Here is a 26356-nt window from a genome sequence, read left to right on the forward strand (position 1 = left end):
TTTTCTTCTGCTGTTTTTGATTCTGTTTTTGAATTTTTTGTTTATTTTGTGACTCCACATGATCATGAACCTAAGAAAACATGAAAAACAATAAAAATAAGATTTAGATAAACATTGGGTTGCCTCCTAACAAGCGCTTCTTTAATGTCAATAGCTTGACAGTGGGCTCTCATGGAGCCTCACAGATGTGCAGAGCTTTGTTGAGACTCTCCAACACCAAACTTAGAGTTTGGATATGGGAGTTCAACACCAAACTTAGAGTTTGGTTGTGGCCTCCCAACACCAAACTTAGAGTTTGACTGTGGGGGCTCTGGTTGACTCTGCTTGGAGAGAAGCTTTTTTTGCTTTCTCTCCATGGTTGCAGAGGGAGATCCTTGAGTTTTAAACACAAGGGAGTTCTCATTCCATTGAAGGAATATTTCACCTCTGTCAACATCAATCACAGCTCTTGCTGTGGACAGGAAAGGTCTTCCTAGGATGATGGATTCATCCTCTTCCTTTCCAGTATCCAGGACTATGAAATCAGCAGGGATGTAAAGGCCTTCAACCTTTACTAACACGTCCTCTACTTGTCCATAAGCCTGTTTTCTAGAGCTGTCTGCCATCTCTAATGAGATTTTAGCAGCTTGCACCCCATAGATTCCCAGTTTCTCTATTACAGAGAGGGGCATGAGGTTTATTCCTGAACCAAGGTCACACAGAGCCTTAAAGATCATGGTGCCTATGGTACAGGGTATTATGAACTTTCCAGGATCTTGTCTCTTCTGAGGCAATGTCAGTTGATCCAGATCACTTAGTTCATTGATGAACAAGGGAGGTTCAACTTCCCAAGCATCAATGCCAAATAATTTGGCATTCAGCTTCATGATTGCACCAAGAAACTTGGCAGTTTGCTCTTCAGTAACATCCTCATTCTCTTCAGAAGAGGAATACTCATCAGAGCTCATGAAGGGCATAAGGAGGTTCAATGGAATCTCTATGGTCTCTAGATGAGCCTCAGAGTCCTTTGGTTCCTCAGAGGGAAGCTCCTTATTGATCACTAGACGTCCCAGGAGGTCTTCCTCCTTGGAATTCACGTCCTCTCCTTCCCTTACAAGTTCGGCCATGGCGCTTATGTCAATGGCCTTGCACTCTCCTTTTGGATTCTCTTCTGTATTGCTTGGGAGAGTACTAGGAGGGATTTCAGTGATCCTTTTACTCAGCTGGCCCACTTGTGCTTCCAGATTTCTAATGGAAGACCTTGTTTCATTCATGAAACTCACAGTGGCCTTGGATAGATCAGAGACTAGATTTGCTAAATTAGAAGCATTTTGTTCAGTGTTCTCTGTCTGTTGCTGAGTGGATGATGGAAAAGGTTTATTATTGTTAAACCTGTTTCTTCCACCATTATTAAAGCCTTGTTGGGGCTTTTGATCCTTCCATGAGAAATTTGGATGATTTCTCCATGTTGAGTTATAGGTGTTTCCATAAGGTTCACCTAAGTAATTTACCTCTGCTATTGCAGGGTTCTCAGGATCATAAGCTTCTTCTTCAGAAGATGCCTCTTGAGTACTGTTGGATGCAGCTTGCATTCCATGCAGACTCTGAGAGATCATATTGACTTGCTGAGTCAATATTTTATTCTGAGCCAATATGGCATTCAGAGTATCAACTTCAAGAACTCCCTTCTTCATAGGCGTCCCATTACTCACAGGATTCCTTTCAGAAGTGTACATGAACTGGTTATTAGCAACCATGTCAATGAGTTCTTGAGCTTCTGTACGCGTTTTCTTTAGGTGAATGGATCCACCTGCAGAAGTGTCCAGTGACATTTTTGATAACTCAGATAAACCATCATAGAATATATCCAGGATGGTCCATTCTGAAAGCATGTCAGAAGGACACTTTTTTGGTCAACTGTTTGTATCTTTCCCAAGCTTCATAGAGGGATTCACCTTCTTTCTGTCTGAAGGTTTGAACATCAGCTCTAAGCTTGCTCAGCTTTTGAGGAGGAAAGTACTTGGCTAAGAAAGCCGTGACCAGCTTATCCCAAGAGTTCAGGCTGTCTTTGGGTTGAGAATCCAACCATAATCTAGCTCTGTCTCTTACAGCAAAAGGGAAAAGCATGAGCCTGTAGACTTCAGGATCTACTCCATTAGTCTTAACAGTATCATATATCTGCAAGAATTCAGTTAAGAACTGAAAAGGATCTTCAGATGGAAGTCCATGAAACTTGCAGTTCTGCTGCATCAGAGAAACTAATTGAGGTTTCAGCTCAAAGTTGTTTGCTCCAATGGCAGTAATGGAGATGCTTCTTCCATGTAAATTGGAATTAGGTGCAGTAAAGTCACCAAGCATCTTCCTTACATTATTATTATTTTCGGCTGCCATCTCCTCTGCCTGTTCGAAAATTTCTGAAAGGTTATCTCTGGATTGTTGTATTTTAGCTTCTCTTAATTTTTTCTTCAGAGTCCTTTCAGGTTCTGGATCTGCTTTAACAAGAATGTTCTTGTCCTTGCTCCTGCTCATATGACAAAGAAGATGGCACAGAAAAAATAGTAATAATAATATGGATCCTTTATACCACAGTATAGGGATCTTTGTGTTAGTAGAAGAAAAGAAGGGAAGAAAATCTGAACTCAGAGAGAGAGGGGGTTCGAATTTTTGGAGAGTTGAAGGAAAGATGTTAGTATATCAATAAACAAATAGAAGAAGATGAGAGGGGGAAGTGAATTTTCGAAAACAATTTTTGAAAAAGAGTTAGTGATTTTTGAAAATAGTTTTTGAAAAAGTTTAGTATTTTTTTCGAAAAAAATTTTTTTTTAATAAAAACTAAAAATAATTAGTTAATAAAAAAGAAATTTTTGAAAAAGAGGGAAGATATTTTCGAAAATTAGAGAGAGAGAGTTAGTTAGGTAGTTTTGAAAAAATTAAGAAACAAACAAAAAGTTAGTTAGTTAGTTGAAACAAATTTGAAAAGATAAGAAGTTGGGAAGTTAGAGAAGATATTTTGAAATCAAATTTTGAAAAAGATAAGATAAGAAGGTATTTTTTTTGAAAAGATATGATAGAAATTAGTTTTTGAAAAAGATTTGATTTTTAAAATCACAATTAATGACTTGATTCATAAGAAATCACAAGATATGATTCTAGAACTTAAAGTTTGAATCTTTCTTAACAAGCAAGTAACAAACTTCAAATTTTTGAATCAAAACTTTAATTGATTATGTTATTTTCGAAAATTATGATATAAAATAAGAAAAAGGTTTTTGAAAATTATTTTTTTGGAATTTTCGAAAATAATCATGAATTTTGAAAAAGATTTTGAATTTTGAAAAAGATAAGATTTTCAAATTGAAAATTTGATTTGACTCATAAGAAACAACTTGATTTTAAAAATTTTTGAAAAAGTCAACTCAAATTTTCGAATTTGATGAGAGAAAAAGGGGAAGATATTTTTTTGATTTTTTTTTTTGAATTTTTATGAAAACGTGAAAATTATGCAATGCATGAAATTTTTAGATCAAAACATGTGATGCATGCAAGAATGCTATGAATGTCAAGATGAACACCAAGAACACTTTGAATGTCAAGATGAACATCATAGACACAATTTTGAAAAATTTTTAATGCAAAGAAAACATGCAAGACACGAAACTTAGAATTCTTTAATGCTTACGCACTAAGGATTCAAGAATGCATATGATAAACATGAAAAGACACAAAACAAAAAATCATCAAGATCAAACAAGAAGACTTACCAAGAACAACTTGAAGATCATGAAGAACACTATGAATGCATGATATTTTCGAAAAAATGCAAGATGCATATGCAATTGACACCAAACTTATAACATGACTCAAGACTCAAACAAGAAACACAAAAATATTTTTGATTTTTATGATTTTCTAATTTTTTTTTGTATTTTTATTTATAATTTTTTTTTTCGAAAATTATTGTGAAAAATAAAAATAAGGATTTCAAAATTTTTAATATGAATTCCAGGAATCTTGCCATGTTAGTCTTAAAGCTCCAATCAAAGGGTCAGGCATGGCTTAATAGCCAGCCAAGCTTTTTAAAAAAAATATGAGTGTAATTCAGACATGACAAGCCTGACATACCCTATCCAGAAGGATTGGGCATGACTCCACTGAAGTGATTAGCCAATCCCAAAGCAGTTTGGGTATGGCTTTATAGCCAGATAGGCTTCAACATGCTTCATGAAACACTAGAATTCATTCTTAAAAATTTTGAAGCCATAGAATAATTTATTTTTGAAAACATTATTTTTAGTAAATTTTTTTTTTTTCAAAAACAAGTGAGGAATTTTTGAAAGGTTTTTGAAAAAATTTTTTTGAAAAGAAAACAAAAAGAAAAATTACCTAATCTGAGCAACAAGATGAACCGTTAGTTGTCCAAACTCGAACAATCCCCGGCAACGGCGCCAAAAACTTGGTGCACAAAATTGTGATGTCCAGGCTCGAACAATCCCTGGTAGTGGCTCCAAAGCTTGGTGCTTTGATCTTAATTCATAATTGTCACAACTTCGATACAACTAACCAGCAAGTGCACTGGGTCGTCCAAGTAATACATTACGTGAGTAAGGGTCGAATCCCACGGAGATTGTTGGTATGAAGCAAGCTATGGTCACCTTGTAAATCTCAGTCAGGCAGATATAAAGTGATAATGGTGTTTTCGAATATGATATAATAAAATAGAGATAGAGATACTTATGTAAATCATTGGTAGGAATTTCAGATAAGCGAATGGAGATGCTTTTCGTTCCTCTGAACCTCTGCTTTCCTGCTATCTTCATCCAATCTGTCTTACTCCTTTCCATGGCTGGCTTTATGCAAGGGCATCACCGTTGTCAGTGGCTACATCCCCTCCTCTCAGTGAATAATATGCTCACGCACCCTGTCACGGCACGGCTATTCATCTGTCGGTTCCCGATCATGCTGGAATAGGATTCACCCTCCTTTTGCGTCTGTCACTAACGCCCAATAATCGCGAGTTTGAAGCTCGTCACAGTCATTCAATCATTGAATCCTACTTAGAATACCACAGACAAGGTTTAGACCTTCCGGATTCTCTTGAATGCCGCCATCATTCTAGCTTACGCCACGAAGATTCCGGTTAGGAGATCTAAGAGATATTCATTCTAGCTTATTTCATGTAGAACAGAATTGTTTGTCAGGCACGCGTTCATAAGGGAGAAGGATGATGAGCGTCACACATAATCATCACCTTCATCACGTTCTTGGGTGCGAATGGATATCTTAGAAACGAAATAAGAAGAATTGAATAGAAAACAGTAGTACTTTGCATTAATCTTTGAGAAACAGCAGAGCTCCACACCTTAATCTATGGAGTGTAGAAACTCTACCGTTAAAAATACATAAGTGAAGGTCCAGGCATGGCCGAGATGGCCAGCCCCCTTGGTCTAAGAACAATGCGTTCAAAGATGCCTAATACAATAGTAAGAGGTCCTATTTATAATAAACTAGCTACTAGGGTTTACATGAGTAAGTATTTGATGTATAAATCCACTTCCAGGGCCCACTTGGTGTGTGTTTGGGCTGAGCCTGAGTGTTGCACGTGCAGAAGCCATTTGTGGAGTTGAACGCCAAGTTTTGTGCCAGTTTGGGCGTTCAACTCTGGTTTTGGATCCTTTTCTGGCGCTGGACGCCAGATTTGGGTAGAAAGCTGGCGTTGAACGCCAGTTTACGTCATCTATTCTTGGCCAAAGTATGGACTATTATATATTGCTGGAAAGCCCGGGATGTCTACTTTCCAACGCAATTGGAAGCGCGCCATTTCGAGTTCTGTAGCTCCAGAAAATCCACTTTGAGTGCAGGGAGGTCAGAATCCAACAACATCAGCAGTCCTTTTTCAACCTCTGAATCTGATTTCTGCTCAAGTCCCTCAATTTCAGCCAGAAAATACCTGAAATCACAGAAAAACACACAAACTCATAGTAAAGTCCAGAAATGTGAATTTAACACAAAATCTATTAAAAACATCCCTAAAAGTAACTAGATCCTACTAAAAACATACTAAAAATAATGTCAAAAAGCGTATAAATTATCCGCTCATCACTTACCCTCTATGTCAAGCCCAATGGGAGAGGATTCAATTGTAGATAGGAACTCCTCAATGATTGAATCCATCTCTTGGTCAACCTCTTCAAAGGCTTCAACCACTTCTTCCGATTCAATAATCTCGACTTCCTCCCCTTGTGACAATCCTTGTTTCACCCCTTATTCTACACTTTGAAGCACCAAACTCACTCCCTCACTATGCTACTTGATTGCTTCTACACATTCGTCAATGGGAGTGCCTTGGTTGCTTAGGCTTAGTTGGGAGGAGACCGTATTGTGAACGGCTTCCACTATGGTAGCTATCTTGGCTTCTAACTCCTTGAACTCCTTTTGGTTCTCTTCTTGCCTTTGAATGTAAGAACTAACACATTCTTGGAGAGGATCATCCATTGGAGGTGGTGTGGAAAAAGAAGGTTCATTTTTTGGGAAGGAGGTTTCATAATTGAAAGTTGGTTAATCTTGGAAAGGGTATAGAGGTGGTGTATATTGAGGTGGTTCTTGAGAGTATTTGTGTTGGAATGGTGGTGGTTCCATGTGTGGTTCATATGGTTCATAAGGTGGTTGGTATGGTGGATAAAAATTAGGGTCATAATGAGGTGTTTGGTGGTAGGGGGCTTGTGAGTAAGGTGGTTCAAAATTAGGTTGAGGGGGTGGTTCATAGGCATGTGGTGGTGGTTGTTGACAATCACAATAAGGGTCACCACATCCATTAGATTGATATGTATTAGGATTGGAAATATACCCATAAGAATTCGGAGGTTGTTGTTGCCAAGAAGGTTGATCAATCCCTTAAGGCTCCTCCCATCTTTGATTGTTCCATCCCTAATGCACATCCTCATTGTAGCTTCCATTTCCTACAACATAATTTGAGCCAGACTCATAGCCAAAGTGAGGATGAAAATTCATAATAGCAAATAAAAATAAAAGCTAACAAAAATAAGTAACAAAGTCCTAAAACTAACAAAAACTAACAAATAAGAAAAAAGGCAAACATATTCACAATATTCACAATAGTCAATAACATAACACCATTGCAACTCCCCGGCAACGGCGCCATTAATTTGATAGTTGAAATTTGTTGTCGGTCTAGATTTTCTTCCTAAAGAAAGGAATTCCTTCGTTGTAAGCATAGCTCCAAACCAACAAACAATTCTCACATTAAATTAAAATATGGTTTTGTCACATGTACAAACCCCAATAAATTTTTAACCGAAGTATTTAGACTCCGGGTCGTCTCACAAGGAGTTGCAATGAAGTGCTCAATTATTGGCTATGAAAATGCAAGGGGGATTTGATTTGATATTTGACAAGAAAATATAAATGACTAGAAAGTAAAAGAACAATTGACTAAATAAAAGAAAGTGGAAAGTACTCTTGGCTAGACATAGGTAATTGAGATCACCATCCTTGTCTACAAACCAAATATTGATAATTATGAGGTACCAACCTATTAAGTCTACATCCAAAAGCTTTAAGTACGTAATATCTACTCTTAAGCTTGAAGTACGTCAAATAGGCTTTGATCACATCAACCCACAAGTCCCAACCTACCTACTAATTAGATTAGTAGTGGGTTAGCATCAATGAGTATCAAATTGATCACCAAGGGTTCTCAAATCACCAATTTAATGAGATCCAATGACTCAAGGTCACTCAATTCCCTTAGCCTAGGCTAAGAGTCAAGAGAACTACTCACAAACTAGAGGAAACATTTTATCAAACATCTAGAGTACAAGAAAAGTAAACATCATAAATTGCAAGAATCATAAATCTACCAACTACAAATTACAAGGAAAGTAAATCAACAACTCAAATCATCAATTAAAAGAACATTAAACATCAAATTTCATTAAATGTGAAACAAATTCAACATGAGTGCATGAACATAAAAGAAGCATAAAAGTAAAATTAACAAGATAGAATAAGAGAACTACACTACTAGAGCATGAAAATGTAGAAGAAACAAGTTGAGAACAATAATCAAAACCTAGATCTAAGATGGAATTAACCTAACCTAACCTAATTCTAGAGAGAAGAGGGAGCTTCTCTCTCTAGAAACTAACCTACATGATGTTATACTACAAACAATTGCTCCCCCTTGCCCAAGCATGAATTCTGCATGAAATAGCATCAGAAATGAGTTGGGTTGGGCCCAAAGTGCTTTAGAAATCGCTAGGGCGATTTCACTTTAGTGGGCCACCAGCAGCGTCAGTGCACACGCGTATATGGTGCATGCGCGCCCCTATACGCGAAGTAACGTATAGCAAATTTTATATCATTTTGAAGCCCCGGATGTTAGCTTTCCAACGCAACTAGAACCGCCTCATTTGGACCTCTATAGCTCAAGTTATGGTTGATTGAGTGCGAAGAGGTCAGGCTTGACAGCTTTACGGTTCCTTCATTTCTTCATGAGTTCTCCCACTTTGCATGCTTTTCTCCTCACTTCTTCCATCCAATACTTGCCTTATGAACCTAAAATCACTCAACAAACATATTAAGGCATAGAATGGAATTAAAGTGAATTAAATTTAGCTATTTTAAGGCCTAAAAAGCATGTTTTCACACTTAAGCACAAATCTAGGGAGAATTACAAAACTATGTTATTTCATTGAATAAATGTGAGAAAAGTTGATAAAATCTCCTAAATTAAGCACAAGATAAACCACAAAATCAGGGTTTATCAATCTCCACCATCTTGGGATCTAGCTCCACTTGCTTTTTAGTCCTCCTAGCAAGGTGTGGAAAAGGAATGGGAATGGCTTCTCTCACAACATCATCTTCCTTAGATACTCCATTCTTTGGTTGAGCAACGTCTTCTTCAACCGCATCCTGTACCTCATCTTCTTCTTCAACATCTTCTACCTCAACAACATCTTCAACTTGAATGTCTTTTCCTGAGCTTGGCTCCTCGAGACTCCTCTCTTGCAATGTAGTGCCAGACCTCAAAGTAATGGCATTAATTCCACCCATGGGGTTAGGTAAAGGTTGAAAGGGAAGTGCACTAGAGCTTGAAGGTTGATTGTTGGAGGTAGATTGTTGGAGGTAGAGGATGGTTCCATGCGGGATATGAGAGCTTGTAGAGTGGAGGTAAGACCGTTGAGGCTAGAGGTAAGTGAAGTTTGAAGCTCTTTTTGTCCTTGAAGGATAGAACAGAGTGTTTCATCTTGGTTGCAGGAAGAAGGAGGGTAGGTAATTTGAGGGTCTTGTGGTTAGTTGAATTGAGGTGCTTGGGCTTGCCTTTGGTGAGGTGGTCGGTAACTTTGGCCTTGGTTTTGCTGTTGATACCGATTTTCTTGATAGTTGTTGTTCCATCTTTGATTTTCACCATTGTCTCTGCCTCCTTGGTTGTAGTTGTCCCTCCATCCTTGGTTGGAATTGTCTCTCCATCCTTGGTTGGAATTGTCTTGCCAACCTTGATTATAGTTATCTTATTGGTTATAATTACTGCCTTGTTGATAGTACCCTTGATTCGGACGGCTGTAATAAGCATTCGTAGCTACCAAGGTGTTATCCTCTTGGAGTTTTGGACATTCATCGGTGTAGTAAAAATAGCAAGCGCATATTTCACACACTCTCTGAGGAAGAGGATGAAGTTGTTGTTTATTGAGCTGGAGCTGCTTAAGTATATTGGTCATCTCTCCCAGAGTCTTGGTGAGAGCAGCAGTCTTACTACTAGAGGAAACTTCCGCAATAGCCTTGGGATGATTATTTCTTTGTCTTGAATTTTGGGTAAACTCATCGGTGTTCAGTTGCCACGCTTCTGTCGTCGTCTTGTACTTCGTCAGAGAGCCATTACTCGCAGCATCTAAGAGGGTCTTGTCTTGAGGCTTCATGCCTTGGCAGAAATAGCTAATCAACAGAAGAGGCATCAATAGAATAATTCTCCTTAAGAGTAATTCTCCTAAGAGCTGCCATAGTATCTGCACTTAATTCAATAGAAGAGGCATCAATAGAATTAGTTGGAGAGGAACTAGTTTCTTCCTCAAATGACACTTCAGACTCAACCTCAGATAAGACTGGTGAATTGGGCAAAACCCCTTCACCATCCTCAGAGGCTAACCGACGCCGAGCTCACCTAAAACATGAAATAGTCTTTTCAATCTCAGGATCAAATGCGGCTAAGCTCGGATCCGGTAATGAACGCATCATTCAATGAAAGAAACATAAAGTTCATGGTAACAAAATAAACTAAGAAAAAATAAATAATAATTATTACTAATAAACAAAAAACACACCAATAAAAATAAAAAAATACAATTATGTAAATATAAAAATATTTACACCAACCAATAATTTAGCACACATGTAACTCCCCGGCAACGGTGCCAGAAATTGATTGGTGGAAAAATGCCAGTTAAGAAATTCTTATAAAAGTAGCGTTGCAAGTACAGTCTTAACCGACGAAAATTCCACTATCAATTTAGAAGTGTGTCACAATTAAAATTAAATAACCAGGAGTAGAATCCTGGGTCGTTTCACAAAGAGTTGACACAATTATGTAAATTATTGGTTAGGAATTTTCTGAATATTTTTGAAGTTTGAGAACGGAAAAATAATGACTAGGAGTTGAAGCATTGAATAATAACAAGAGGTGTTATCTATTTAATAAAAATATCTTGGCTAGAAGTGAAAATTAGAGTTCCTATCCTTGTTAATTTTTTCCAAGTATAATAGTAGAAGTTTATTGCTTCCACTTAGTTATCCTCTAACTAATGAAGGAAAATCAAGTGGGTAACACTTACTCTGATTCATAAGTCCTAGTCACTTCCTAGGAAAGGACTAGAGTTGGTGAAAATGAGTCAACCAGCAATTTCCAATTACAAATTGATACTCGAGTATTACAACTCAAGGGATTCTAATTAATCAACTCCCAAGCCAAGTTGGAATATCTACTCCATTAACACGAATGCCAGTTTCACAAACATGTAAAGGGAGTAAATAAAAGACATGGCAATTATTATAAATTAATAAATTCTAAATTGGTAATGACGATTAATTAAAAGGGATTAAACAAGCAATAGAATTAAATATAAAAATAATCTATTGTATTAATAAATTCAAAAGTAACAAAAACTAAACATGAATTCAAGTAACTAAATGGAAAAACAAAGGAGTAGAAGTAATAGAAAGGTAAACTATGACGATAATAACTTCACTTGAAGTTAGTAGCAGCTCTCTCAAGATCCAAAGTGAAGATGAACTAAGAATGCTAAGAACCCTAAGAGAAGTATGTTTCTCTCTCCAGAATTCAAAACTAAAATTAAAACTAACTGAAAGTGAAAGTGTCCTCAGTCTCAGCTACACCCTTGCCTCTAGTCTATGTTTTTGGGCTTGAAACTGGGTCCAAATCACCCCAAAAATCGCCCCCAACGAGTTCTGATAAGTGTAGCATGTGACGCTCTGTCACGCGTATACGTCGGCCACGCGTACGCGTCGCTGGACTTCTGCGCTTGTCACGCATACACGTCATTCACGCGTACGCGTCGCTGTAAATGCTCCAAATCACGCGCACGCGTTAGCCATTGCGTGCATGTCGCTTCTCACTTCTCAGCTCCTTAGTTTCTTGTGTTCCTTTCACTTTATCATGCTTCCTCTTCATCCTTTATGCCATTCATGCCCTGTAAACCTGAAAACACTTAACAAATACATCACGGCATCAAATGGTAATAAAAGAGAATTAAAAATTAACAATTTTAAGGCCTAGGAAGCATGTTTTCAATCATAGCACAAAATTAGGAAGGAAATGAAAAACATGCAATTTACATGAATAAGTGTGAGAATATTTGGCAAAACCCACTCAATTCAATCCAAAATATATCATAAAATAGTGGTGCATCATTAACGCATCAAGATTCCTCTTTCTATCCTTAACTCGCGGCAGCAATCTCATTGATTCCCAGACAATATCAACAGCGACAATCAAGTTTCACAACAATGACAATTTATCTGACATAAAATTGGAATTAACGCGAAATGGATATTAAATGAAATTACAACATAATTGTTAATAGAGTATTGCAGTAAATAGAAATGGAACCAAATAGTCTCACAGCGAGAAATGAAGCAAGATAACACCGCATCGGCTTTTATTTTAATTATACAATTTCCGAAACTCGAACCTGGGATATTAACATCGTGAAATTCTCAATAATTTATAGCTGAATAATAGCGATAAGTGTTTCAAGGCAAGAATGACTCACTGCAGCTAAAGAGAAATGAGGCAACAGAGCGGCAGCAGCTCCAGCAACTACCTCAAGTGACGGCAGCGGCCTAAATCTCTGATGACATCAACTGTAATAGCTACGTAGTGACAATAAGGTTCCAGCAATTCAGAAGAATGAAAACTAGAAGCAAGTACGCCCTTACCAGCAGTGGATCCTAACAACAGAAACTTGGCGGTGCGACCCACAGTGACGGCGACAGCTGGGCAGTGACGGAGCTCCGGCGAAGCTCCCTGTCCTCTCTCACTCACATGTTCTGTTCCTCATAGTGACGGCGGCCCAGCAGTAGTAGTGGTAGGATGCGGTGGCTCTCCTCCCTCCTCGCATCGCACCATCTCTGTCTCCCTCAATCTCGGCGTCACTCTCCCTTTCTCCTTTGAGCTCGATAGCATTCGACCCATAGCAACGACGGCGCTCTCCTTTCTCTCTTCTCCTCTCTTCGTTGGCGCCAGCGACGATGGGCAACTGGGCGGTAACGACGACACAACGGTGTGACAGCAGTGATGCCCGCTAGTACAGTCCCCCTTCTCTTCTCTTCCTTCTCTTTGCAACATTCCCCCTCCCTTTCCTTCTGTTTCTTTCGTGTGGGTGTGCGTGGGGCTTGGTGGGTTAGGGTAGAAAATTAGGGTTTGTGATTTTGATTAAATTAGGGAATAGAGTATTTCATTAAAATTCTAATTTAATCCCTTTAAACTACTTTAAAACATTAATTAAATTATCAATTTGCTAATTAACTCTCAATCAAGTATTCTGATTTAAAATATAAGATAATATAATTAACGATAAAAATTAAAGTATTAAATTCTAAAATCTCAATTATTTAAACTAAATCGTATAAAATTCTTTTTCTTTTACGACTACTAAGCCTTATAATTTAAATATAGAAAATTATTCAATGATTATGAAATTAAGTAAAATTTTTATTTTAATTACCAAAACTTGATTTAATTATTCTCAATGAAATAATTTCTGAAAATAAAATCACTAATAAATAAATAAATTTGGAATCATCTCAAAATAAGATTTTTCAAAAGTTTTGGATCTTACATCATCCACCATATATAAAACACAAAAAAAAAGAGAGAAAAAGAAAACAATAAAAGGGGACAAAATGCCCCAAAGTAAATGGTGGTAGCAATGCATATGTGTTGAACTCAAAATTGGTATGCATCAATATGTGGCTAAGATAGTTAATGGGTAGCTAGGCTTGCGTTTTGATTACATGGAGTGTCTTAGGTTATTAGGTAGAAGTTTAGGTTAATAAGGGATTCGGATTTTAGTCCACTTAACCAAATGCATTCCTACCTTGACCCTAACCCCATTATAACCCTTGGAAAGACCTTTTGATATGTGTTCTCATGCATTAAATTTTTGTTGATTGGTAGAAGAGCAAGTCTTAGAAAGTAGGATTAGTAGAGAATCGACCCTCAAACACTAGAGTGATTAGAGTGTATACACCTTCGGTGAGGGTTCGATGCTCGATTCCTTGTTTCTGGCTTTCACAAGCTTTCTTCTTGCAAGTCTATTTGTACTTCATTTTATGATTTGAATTAGTGGAATTCAGTTCATATTTGTTCTTGAAAGATTGATTTACCTTTAACCAAGTAGGTAGAAGCATTTAGCATGTAGTTGCATTTATATAGATAGGTTACATTTCATAAATCCTACCATCCCTTTTCACCCCTTTATAGCTTCTCTTAAGCTTAGCATGATGACATGCTAATGTTTAAGTATGGGGAGATTGATAAATCACTATTTTGTAGTATATTTTGGATTCAATTGAGTAGATTTTGTCAACTATTCTCACACTTCTTTGGCCTTAAAATTGCTAATTTTTAATCCTCTTTATTACCATTCGATGCCGTGATATGTTTGTTAAGTGATTTCAGAGTTTATAGGGCAGGAATGGCTTAGAGGATGGAAAGGAAGCATGCAAAACTAGAAGGAACACAAAGAATTGAAGATTTGAGAAGCTGATGTCGACGCATACTTATGGATGACGCGTACGCGTAACCAAGCCATAGTCCAAATGACGCGTACGCGTGACTGATGCATACGCGTGGCCAATGAATTGTCAAAAGGATGCGCACGCGTGACTGACGCGTACGCATGATGAGTGTCATGTGCCTCAGTAAAGAGAAAACGCTGGGGGTGATTTTTGGGCTGCTTTTGACCTAGTTTCAGGCCCAAAAATGAAGACAAGAGGCTAGGGAGTGGAGCTGGGCATTCATTCATCATTGATTCACACACACTTTAGGTTTTTAGATGTAGGTTTCTAGAGAGAGAGGCTCTCTCCTCTCTCTAGGTTTTAGGGTTTTTAGTCTTATTTCTTCTCAAATTCAGATTTTCATCTTGTTTTAATTTAGTTTCTTTCTCTTGTTGATTTCCTTATTTTCCCAATTTAGTTTTTGAATTCTTCTTGTTAAATTTAATTTCCTTTTTATGCAATTTGAAGTATTTCATGTTTATGGCTTCTTTCTTTAATTGTTGGTTATTATTTCTTGCAATTGTTAGTCTTAGATTTTACTATTCCTTGTTAATTTTCTATGTTTTTATTATGTGTCTTCCAAGTGTTTGATAAAATGCTTGGTTGGATTTTAAAATAGATTTTTGTGTTCTTGGCATGGATTGAGTAATTTGGAGACTCTTGAATTGTCAAAGTTTCTTGTTGATTGGTGATTGAAAGTTGCTAGTTGACTTGAGCTTCACTAAATCTAGTCTTTGATTAGGACTTGTGAACTTAAGTTGATTTTGCTCACTTGACTTTACTTCAATTGTTAGAGGTTAACTAAATGAGAGCAAAATACATTACCATCACAATTGACGATGATAATGAGGATAAGAATTCCAACTCTCAACCCTTGCTAGGACTTTTCTTAGTTGTTAATTTATTTTCCTGTTATTTACATTCCTTGTTCATCATTCAAAAACCCCAAAAATACTTTCCTATAACCAAAAATAACTACACTTCCCTGCAATTCCTTTGAGAGACGACCCGAGGTTTAAATACTTCGATTATTTTTATTGGTTTGCATTGTGACAAACAAATTAAACGTTGATTGAGGTTTAATTGTCAGTTTAGATCTATACTTACAACGCGATTTTATTGAGAAATTCTTTACCGATATTTTTCCTTTGTCAGTTAGCAAACAACAATATAATTTCGATTGTGAGTATTACTGAGAATGTGTTGGTGAGAATTCAGGACTTATTTTTTTCGGTGGATTTCCATATCATAGAGACACCTCCCATTGACTCGGATAGGCTAACCTCCATCTTACTTGGGAGGCCTTTCTTGAAGACATCCTAGTTTAAACTATACACATTTTCTGGGGACTATTTGTTTGAAGCCAAAGGAAAAGTGGTGAAGTTTAAATTGGAGGAAACCATGAGGCTACTCCTAGAGGTACATTCCATTTTTGGTTGTGACATCGTTGAAGATGATGTAGTTGAAGTCCACTTTGGAAGTGATGATAAGATAAGTGTCGATAAAGGCTTGGGTATAAGAGGAGTTAGCAAAGAAGAGGAAAATGATCCACAACTTCCACGCTATCAAGGATGTCACCATGTCATATTTTTCTATGCTTTTTCATACAAGAAATTTATGATTAGTGCTTAAATATTGCATTCTTTGGTGCTTAAATGGTATATTTCTTTGATCTTTTGATTTGATAAACTTTGTAGGAAATAAGAAGAAAAAGAAGCAAAAAGAGCACAAAATAAGCTAAAAAGAAGAAAAGAGGAATTTTGGGCACACTTTGAAGTTGAAGCACACTTTGGAGGCTTAGGCCACGCTTTTAAAAGCGTGGCCCATGACCAAATCAAGGAAGAGAAGCGTGGCCCAAACGAAGAAAAGCGTGGCTCAAAACAAGGAGCAAGAGCACAAAGCTCTTGCCAAGAGCTTTAGAGCTCTTGTGGAGAGCTTTACTTCAAATAATCAAAAGCCAAGCTCTTGCCAAGAGCTTTTTCGGACTTGCCTCAAGGAAAAATCAAGGAAAATGAGCTTGGAAGCAAAAATTTTGGCTAAGTTAAACTTGGGCGCTCACAGCATGACCATGCCTCCTTCAAAGGGCAATAACTTGAGCTACAGATATCCGATTGATGTGCTTCCAGTTGCATTGGAAAGCTGACATTTAGAGCTTTCCAACAATATATGGTAATTCATATTTGGCATAGAATTAAGACACGAGTGAAAGGCATCTTTAAGGGCCAAAAATAAGCAAAAATGAATCAAAGTGCTTCCACCAGGATTCGAAGAGGGAGACCAAGGGAAGCAAGGAAGTAGCGCTCTCCTTGAGAGCTTTAAAGCTCTTCTTGAGAGCTTTATCGTGGGTCTCCTCATGAAAATATAAGAAAAAGGCTCACAAAATGCTTCCATCATGGTTCGAACTTGGAGTTTCTCTCCAAAACAAAGGGGTGCTTCTAATAGAGCTCTTACGGAGAGCTTTAAAACTCTTGGGGAGGGCTTTGCCCTGGGAGTGTGACCCATGGTCCAAAAATCAAATTAATTCAATTCTTCACCAAATTAAAGAGCCAACATCCGGATCTACTACTCTTCAAATAAAAAGCAAGCAAGGCCCATTAACTCAAAGGCACAAGAACAAGTTAGCTTAGGAATTTATTTTTAATTGTAATTTGTTTAGAATTTTATTTTTCAATTTTATTTTCATTTTGTGAAAAGCCTATAAAAAGGCATCTGCTTCAATTCACTAGGGGAGCTCGAGGAGAAAAAAGGCTAGCTCCAATAGGGAGTTGTGCACTCTTTAGTTTTTATTTTGCTTTCTTTCTTAGTTTTCTTCTCTGTTTTGAATTTTTGGATTGAGATTGGAAGGAATTCTGTTTTCATTCTCCATCTGTAACTTCTCTTGTTCTTCTTCTGCAATTTACTCTTCCATTTTCATTTTGCAATTGTTCTTGTTGGATCAAGGAAGGATTTGAGATCTAGACTTGTTTTCTAGTATCTTCCACTCCTGAGATCTTGAACCACTTTTAAATTGCTGCAAATTAAGCACTGCTTTTCTGTTTTGAATTCTTCAAGCAATTTCCCTTTTTTGTTTAGATCTGTTGCATGATTTTTCACCTTTTACTTCTATGTTTGATTGCTATTTACACTTTCCTGTTGAATTTTAATTTCCAGCACCCACTCCCCTTTATATTTCATGCAATTTACATTTTTTGTCATTTAAGATTGTTGCAATTTACATTTCTTGCTCTTTAAGTTTCTGTCCAATGTTACTTTCTGCACTTTAATTCTTCTTGTCATTTACTTTCTGTTGTTTCAATTGTCACTCAATTCACTTCAATGTTAGCTTGACTAAACTAATCACCCACTAAAGTTTCTTGATCCATCAATCCCTGTGGGATCGACCTCACTCTAAGTGAGTTTTACTACTTGATGCGACCCGGTACACTTGCCGGTGAGTTTTGTGTTGGATCATTTTCCACACATCACACCCAATCATGGTTCAATTGACAAGTGAAAGCATCTTCCCTTGAAGGACACCCTTACCAAGGGCAACAAGAAGGACAAGATGGATGTCCTTAAGGATGTCCCAAAGAGATGACCATAAGCTCATGACCATCTAACTTAAGGACGTTAAAGAAAAGTGCTAGGTGGGAGACACCACCATGGTACGATCTTCCTTGTTCATATCTTGTTTCCCTTAGTTTTTATCTCTTTGGTTGAATTTCTTGAGTTTGATTAGATGTGTTTGAATTATCATTGTTTCATGAGATTTTCTTTGTTGTTAGTTTGGTTAATTTGCCAATTTTGGTTGTTTCCATGAAATTCTAAGTGTTTTTGAAGTATTTTGCATGCATAGATATCAAAACTTTGCTATAATTGCTTTTATTTTTTATATATAAAAAAAGAAGCTTGTCTCGCATAAGCGTGGCCCACACGTACACGTGACCGTCAAAAATTTACCATGCGAGAATGGTGCATGGGTGATGCTACTGCATGGCCTGCAAAGCGAGTTGTGCTGGGGCCATGCGGGAAAGGTGCTGTAGGCATGGGCACTGGTCACTCATACGGGTGATCCACGCGTACGCGTCGACGCCTAAATTCCGATGATGCCTAACCCATGCTAAAACCAAGCTACCACATGGCTTGGACAGTGAGTTGTACCAGGACCGTGCTACTGTGATGCGAGGCGCACAAGTCCCTCCCATGCGTATGCGTGACGAACGCATATGCATTGCCCTATAATCCTAGATTGTGATATTTTTGGTGATGGGTTTGTGCGGCCGCATGGTTTAGATAGTGAGTTGTGCCGCGACCATGCAGAAACTGTGCGAAGGGCACGATGCCCTCTCAAGCATATGCGTGACGGACGCATACGCATCACCTTTCTTTTTTTGCTATTCACGCTCACGCGTGCCTGATGTATACACGTCACTTTGCGATTTCAATTACAGGGGCACGCTACCCTATTTCTTTCCCTCTCCTCTTGACGGAAGAAAGTTGTTGGTAAAGAATTTCACAAAAATATCGCATTGCAAGTATAGTTCTAAACCAACAAATTATCCTCAGTCAACGTTTAAATTGTTTGTCACTTAAGCAAACCCAATAAAATTATCCGAAGTATTTAAACCTCGGTTCGTCTCTCAAGGAATTGCAGGGAAGTGTAGTTTATTATTGGTTATGGGAAAGTATATTTTTAGGATTTTGTAATAAGAAACAGAAAGTAAAATGGCAAGAAAATAAACTAATAACTAAGAAAGCTCTTAGCAAGGAAAGAGAATTAGAAGTCATATCCTCATTATCATCCTCAATTGTGATGGTAATTGCGTTTTGCTCTCACTTAGTTAACCTCTAATAAATAGAGGAAAGTCAAGTGCATACAATCAAGTTGAGTTCACAAGTCCTAGTCAACTCATAGGGAGAGACTAGAATTAGTGAAGTTCAAGCTAACTAGTAATCTTCAATTACCAATCAACAAAAGAGTTTTGATAACTCAAGAGTCTCTAATTGATCAATCCAAGTTAAGAACATAAAAAATCTAAATTAAAATCCACCCAAGCATTTTATCAAACACTTGGAAGGCACAAAATAAAAGCATAGAAAAGTAATAAGAGAATGTAAAATCTAAGACTAACAATTGTAAGGAATCAATAACAACAAGTGAAGAAGAAGCAATAAACAGAAATATCTCAAATTACATTAAAAGAAAATTAAATCTAACAAGAGGAGTTCATAAACTAAATGGGCAAAATAAAGGAATCTATAAGAGAAGTAGATAACTAAAGTGCTAGAACAAATAAAAGTAAGAGAAAGCTAAATTAAAATAAGACTGAAATCTGAACCTAAGGAGAAATTGGAAGAAGAAACCCTAATGTGTGAATGAAAAATGAATGAATGAATTCCCCCATTCGTCCCACTCTACATCCTTTTGTCTAAGTTTTCGGGCCTGAAACTGGGTCAAAAAGCCCATAAATCGCCCACAGCGTTTTCTCATAACAGAGGCACGTGACGCTTGTCACGCGTACACATTAGCCACGCGTACACATCGCTGAACGAATTCCTGGTCATGTGTATGCATCATCCACTCGTACTTGTCATTTATCTGCTGCACCGGTCAGGCGTACGCGTCGTCCATGTGTGCGCGTCGAGGCCAGCTTCCCAAAACTTCAATTTCTTGTGTTCCTTCCACTTTTGCATGTTTCCTTTCCATCCTCTAAGCCATTCTTGCCGTATAAACCCTGAAAACATTTAACAAACATATCACGGCATCGAATGGTAACAAGAGAGGATTAAAAATTAGTGATTTTAAGGCCTAAGAAGCATGTTTTCAATCATAGCACAAAATTAGGAGGGAAACATAAAAATATGCAATTTACATGAATAAGTGTGAGAATAGTTGACAAAACCCACTCAATTCAGTACAAAATAAACCGTAAAATAGTGGTTTATCACCTCTTTCTTTGTTTCTTTGTTTCTTTCTTCCTTTCTTCTCCTTACCATTTCTTTTCCTTCTCCAATTCCGGCGACACTATGATGCCAGGGCACTTTGGCCAGTTTCATTGACCTTTTCTTTACTGTTTTTAGGGTAGTTTCATGCATTTCCTTAGGAAATAAGCTGGTTTTGGGTAGATATTCACTTACATCTTGATTCAAGCATGAATTGTGTAATTTACATGATTTCATGAGGATTTTGCATGAATTTAATGATAAATTGGATGTTGCATTTCCCATGACTTGGACTAGAACTTTGATAAACTTTATTGGTTGATTTCAGGACAAAGGAAGCAAAGAAGAACCACATTAGTGGCTACGTTAGTTACACTAACGTTAACACTAACGTGGAATGGGAGTAACTTGCAAAGTTAATGAGAAAAGTAATTGCCAATAACGCTCTCGAAGCCATCATTGCCCACGTTAAGAGTCACGTTAACTAAGTTAACGTGAACTCTAACGTGGAAGAAAGGAAATGGAGCCAACGTTAGTGACACTTAACATTATCACTAACGTTGGCCAAGCTCATAAGTGGCCACGTTAGTCACCACGTTAACTTAGTTAACATGGCCTCTAACGTTAAGAAGAAAGGGGGGAAGCCAACGTTAGTGACATTCAACATTATCACTAACGTTGGCCAAGTCACATTAAGCCACGTTAACTCCCACGTTAACCTAGTTAAGGTGGAAGCTAACGTGAGATGACAAAGTGTTCGACAATGTTAGTGACACCAAACATTGTCACTAACGTTGGAAGGAACCCACACAAGCCCCAATAAGCCACGTTAACTTAGTTAACGTGGAAGTTAACGTGAAGAAGGGAGGTGACGCCAACGTTAGTGACACCCAACATTGTCACTAACGTTGGAAGGAGCCCACACATGCCACCATGAGCCACGTTAACTCCCACGTTAACTTAGTTAACGTGGAAGCTAACGTGGATAAGGGAATGTTGAGCCAACGTTAGTGACACTCAACTTTGTCACTAACGTTGGAGATGGCTAGCATGGCCACGTTAGAAGCCACGTTAACCTAGTTAACGTGGACTCTAACGTGGGAAATAGGGGAACATTGGAACGTTAGTGACAATGGTAAGTGTCACTAACGTTCTCGAAGATTGGCAAGCCTACGTTAAAAGAGCCACGATAACTAAGTTAACGTGGACTCTAACGTAAGGAAGGGGGAGACTTCTCAACGTTACTGGGAAAGGTAAGTCCCAGTAACGTGTGCGAAAGGCATAGAGGCAACGTTAATGGCAACGTTTGTGCCATTAACGTTGAAGTTAACGTGGCTCTTACTTGGGTGAGGAACGTTAGTAAAAAAGGTGATTGTCACTAACGTTCTCGAACTCATATTTTCCCTGAACGTTAACACCCCTAACATCCTGAGCTAAAGTCTCTGCCCACTTCACACTTTCTCTCTGCAAGCAAAGCCAAGCCCAATGAAGAAGATAACTTCTTCAAACTCAAGATCCAAAGGCCCATACCCAAGACTTGGAGAATCAACTAGAAGAACAGAAGAGTAGTATATATAGGAGTAGCTTTGAATTATTTGAAGGAGTTGGAAATTATAGGGAGCCTCTGGGCATAGAATTACTCTCTGTATTTACTTTCTCTGCACTTCTAGTTTCATCATGTATTTTCCATCTTTGTTTTCATTTTCCAGAGCTATGAACAACTAAACCTCTTTCATTGGGTTAGGGAGCTCTGTTGTAATTTGATGGATCAATACTAGTTTTCATTATTCTTCTTCTATCTTTTCTCTTGATTTTACTTGAAAGCTTTCGATCTTCATCCAATTGGGTAGTTATCTTAGAAAAGAAGCTATTCATACTTGGATCTCTTCTGAACCTTGAAAGAGGAATGAAGAGATCATGCTAGAAATGCTTTCTCATGCTGGACCAAATTGGGTTTGGATGGATATGTGACTATAATCCTCTCAACACTTGATTTGGGAAATGCATGTGGTATAATCAGTGACCATACTTCATCTCTTTTCATGAGCAATTGACCAAGGAATTGGCTATTGATCAAGATTTGAGAGATTGAATTACAAGAAATTGTAATTCAATCACTTAAGATTGCTAAGGAGATCAATGAGTGCATTGATAGAGGAAGAGATGAAAATGAAATTGATCTGGAGAATGCAACATCTCCTAAGCCGAATGAACTCCCCATTTCTGATCTTACCTATTCTCTTTAATTTCTGTCATTTACTTTTATGAGCAATTACCCATCCCCATTTAAGATTCTGCAATTTACTTTCTGCCATTTACATTCAGCTCTATTTCTAGCATTTACTTTTCTGTTATTTACTTTTCCGCCATTTAATTTTCTGCAATTCTCAACTTAAAATTCTGATTCGCTCAACTAGAACATTCCTCTAATTAAAGTTGCTTGATCAATCAATCCTTGTGGGATTCGACCTCACTCTATTGTGAGTTTTTACTTGACGACAAATTCGGTACACTTGCCGAAGGAAATTTGTTGCGAGACAAGTTTTCCGTGCATCAAGTTTATGGCGCCGTTGCCGGGGATTGATTGTGCATCAACAATGATTAAATTGGAGGATAACTAGATTGAGCATTTTATTTTTGTTTGATTTAATTTTTTGTTTGAGTCATTTACTTTCTGTTTTAGTTAATTTTGTTTCCCTTTCCCCTACTTTTTTTTGTTATTTACAATTCATTTCACTAACCCACTAACTGTTTGATATATTGCATCACTCACACTAACAGTAATTCTGATAGAAATACTTTCTGCATCTATTTTCCTTGCTTGTACTTGTTAGTTGTATGACAGGGAGAAGAAGCGGGCTTCAACTTCCTTTGATTCTGAACCTGAGAGGACCTTCCTTAGACTAAGGAGGGAGGCAAGAGAATAACGTGTAGTTGGTGCTGAAGAAGAAGAGGAACACTTTGAGGAATACTTTGAACCAAACATGGAAAAAAACATGGAAAACCATCGTGAAGAAGAAGCTCACAACCATGGCGGAAGAGGACAAGCAAATCATGCTGGGGAGGATAGAAGAATTTTAGGCTCTTACATCAATCCAAACCCAGGAAATTGTGGAAGTAGCATTCAAAAGCCAACCATCCATGCCAACAATTTTGAACTGAATCCACAGCTCATCACCCTTGTTCAGAACAACTGTTCGTTCGGAGGGAGTGTCCAAGAGTACCCCAATCAACATTTAACCACCTTCCTGAGAATATGTGACACAGTGAAGTCTAATGGTGTTCATCCTGATGCCTATAGACTGCTCTTATTTCCATTCTCACTCAAGGATAAGGCAGCCAAGTGGCTGGAGTCTTTCCGAAGGAGAGCTTGACAACTTGGGAAGATGTGGTGAATAAATTCTTAGCAAGATTTTACCCCCCTCAACGAATCAATAGGCTGAGAGCTGAGGTCCAAACTTTCAGGCAACAAGATGGTGAGACTCTATATGAAGCATGGGAGAGGTTTAAAGACCTAACAAGGAGGTGCCCACCAGATATGTTCAATGAATGGGTGCAGCTGCACATTTTCTATGAAGGGCTCTCTTATGAGTCAAAGAAAGCCGTAGACCATTCATCCGGAGGATCTTTGAACAAGAAGAAGACCATTGAGGAGGCCATAGATGTCATTGAAATAGTAGCAGAGAACGACTACTTCTATGCTTCTGAAAGAGGGAACACAAGAGGAGTAATAGAGCTAAACAGTGTAGATGCTCTGCTGGCCCAAAACAAGCTCATTACCCAACAGCTGGCTGACCTCACCAAGAAGATGGAAAGGAACCAAGTAGCAGCAATCACCACTTCATCAACAACCCAAGAAGGAGTGAATGAAGAAGCAGAGGGAAGTCAGGAGCAAGCCAACTACATTGGGAATTCACCTAGGCAAAACCATGATCCATACTCCAAGCAAGACCTACAACCCTGGATGGAGGAATCACCCAAACTTTGGGTGGGGAAATCAACAAGACCAAAGCCTTGATCAAAGACGCCCAAATCCAAACAATGCAGCCCACCAACACTTCACATCTAGACCATATCAACACCCCCATAACAACACCTCTCCACATTCATATCTAGGCCAAAATAACCCTCCTCAGCCTGACCTATCATCATTTGATGAAAGACTCTCAAGGATTGAGAATCTACTTGAAGGCATAGGAAAAGAGATTCAAGACAACAAGGTGTTCAAGGAGGAAGTGCAAACCAACTTTAAAAACCAGGGAGAGACAATCAAGAGGCTGGAATCCCAAGTGGGGTATCTCTCTGAGCAGATTCCCAAACCCACAGATGGATTTCCAAGTAACACGGAGAAGAATCCGAGAGGTAAAACAAAGAAAGTAAGATGGAAAGATTGTAAGATGGTCACTATAAGTGATAAAGAGATTGAGGACAAGCCAAGCAATATGTCAGAACAACCTGAAGATACCTCAGTAGAGAAGAAGGAAAAAGATCATCAAGAACCAGAAATCTCACAACAGGAGCTGCTGAGACTCTATGAACCTTTTCCTCAACTGCTCAATGGTGCTGTGGAGAAGAGAATATACTCAAGATTTCTTGACTTGTTTGCATCTCTGCATGTGAACATACCATTCATCAAGACTATCCAACATATGCCTGCGTACATCAAGTATATGAAGGAGCTGCTTCCCAGGAAAAGCTCACTCAAGGGAGGCCAAACTATAGTGATGAACAAGGAGTGCAGTGCCCTCATTCAACCGCAGTTGCCGGCAAAAAGAAAAGATCCAGGGAGTTTTTATGTCCCCTGTGCCATAGGGGAAACAATGTTTGATAGAGCACTCTGCGATTTGGGAGCAAGCATCAACTTAATGCCCTTATCCCTAGTGAAGAGGCTGCAGATCAATGAGATATTGCCCACAGATGTAGTCATCAGGCTGGCTGACAAAACTCAAAACAAGCAATAGGGGTGGTGGAAAATGTGTTGTTAAAGGTTGGAAAATACTTTCTTCCCACAGACTTTGTCATCTTGGACATGGAAGAGAGTCACACTCACCCAATCATATTGAGAAGACCATTCCTAGCTACAGCCAGAGCACTCATAGATGTGGAGTGAGGGGAGCTAATATTGAGGATCCATGATGAACGACTCAGCTTTAATGTCTTCAAACTCTCGCAAGAAGCAGACCAAGAAAACAAAGAACCAAGCAAAGATCATAATGAGATGCTGACAGAGGAATCAAGCACTGAAGCACAACCAGCCCATCTGGGAAAGCCCTGGGTTGATGAACAAGGAAATAAGTAGTTGTCACAACTCAAGGAAAAGCTGGAGGAACCTAAACCACCAGAGACAAGTGAAGACAACAACAAAATTCCCTTAGAAGAAGAAGTCACCAAGAGCAAGGCAACATCAAAAGGGACAAAGAAGAAGGTACCAAGGGGATGGAAGAACAAGAAGATCCCTACGGAAGACTTCTCTCTAGGAGATAAAGTGATCTCAGCTTACTTCCAAGATATCCTCCCTAATCTCCCCACTATACCATTTCAGTTACCTAAAGTCTTCACTATCAACAGAGTTCTCTCCTTGGAACATGTAGAGATCATTGATACAACCAGTGGATATAAGTCCAAGGCAAGAGGGGAGGACTTGAAGCATTATCAACCTCCCTGATGAAGGAGAAACGTCAAGCTAGTGACGCTAAAGAAGCGCTTCATGGGAGGCAACCCATGTTTTATTAGCTTTTACTAGTGAATAAGTCAATATTCATGAATTCCAACCCAAACTTGACAAACACTTGGTGAAATCCTTATATTGCAGTATATAGTGAAGAATAAGTTTGGTGTTCAAAGCGTGCCAAGAAAGCATGAATGCAACTGAGAGCATGCTAGTCTTGGAGCTTTGAACAGAACTTTTCATCACAGTGCGCCAAAATAAGTTTGGTGTCACCCCATGGTGCCACCAATGTGCATATCAGGATACACAGTTAGTTAGTTAGTTGGAGTTCATGAATAAACAAAATCTTTTCTTCTTTTTATTAGTTTAGCCATAAAGTTTAAATACTTTTTAGGACATTAATTTTTCTTATTTATAGGGAAAAGGAGAGGAACATTGAAGGAGATTGATTGGACAACTAAATGAGAAGGATTCGGC

The 26356-nt window shown here is 38.2% G+C and overlaps 1 non-coding gene across 1 annotated transcript; it reads right to left on the reverse strand.

Annotated features, from left to right (window-relative positions):
• Window positions 1-23647: 23647 nt before the first annotated feature.
• On the reverse strand, window positions 23648-23754 carry LOC148545017 (small nucleolar RNA R71). The gene has a single exon (XR_015901416.1). It is a non-coding gene; the product is annotated as a small nucleolar RNA R71 (small nucleolar RNA).
• Between the last annotated feature and the right edge of the window lie 2602 nt (window positions 23755-26356).

This window comes from Arachis ipaensis, chromosome B9, assembly GCF_059453495.1.
Source record: "Arachis ipaensis isolate K30076 ecotype BB chromosome B9, ASM5945349v1, whole genome shotgun sequence".
Classification (NCBI taxonomy): Eukaryota; Viridiplantae; Streptophyta; class Magnoliopsida; order Fabales; family Fabaceae; genus Arachis; species Arachis ipaensis.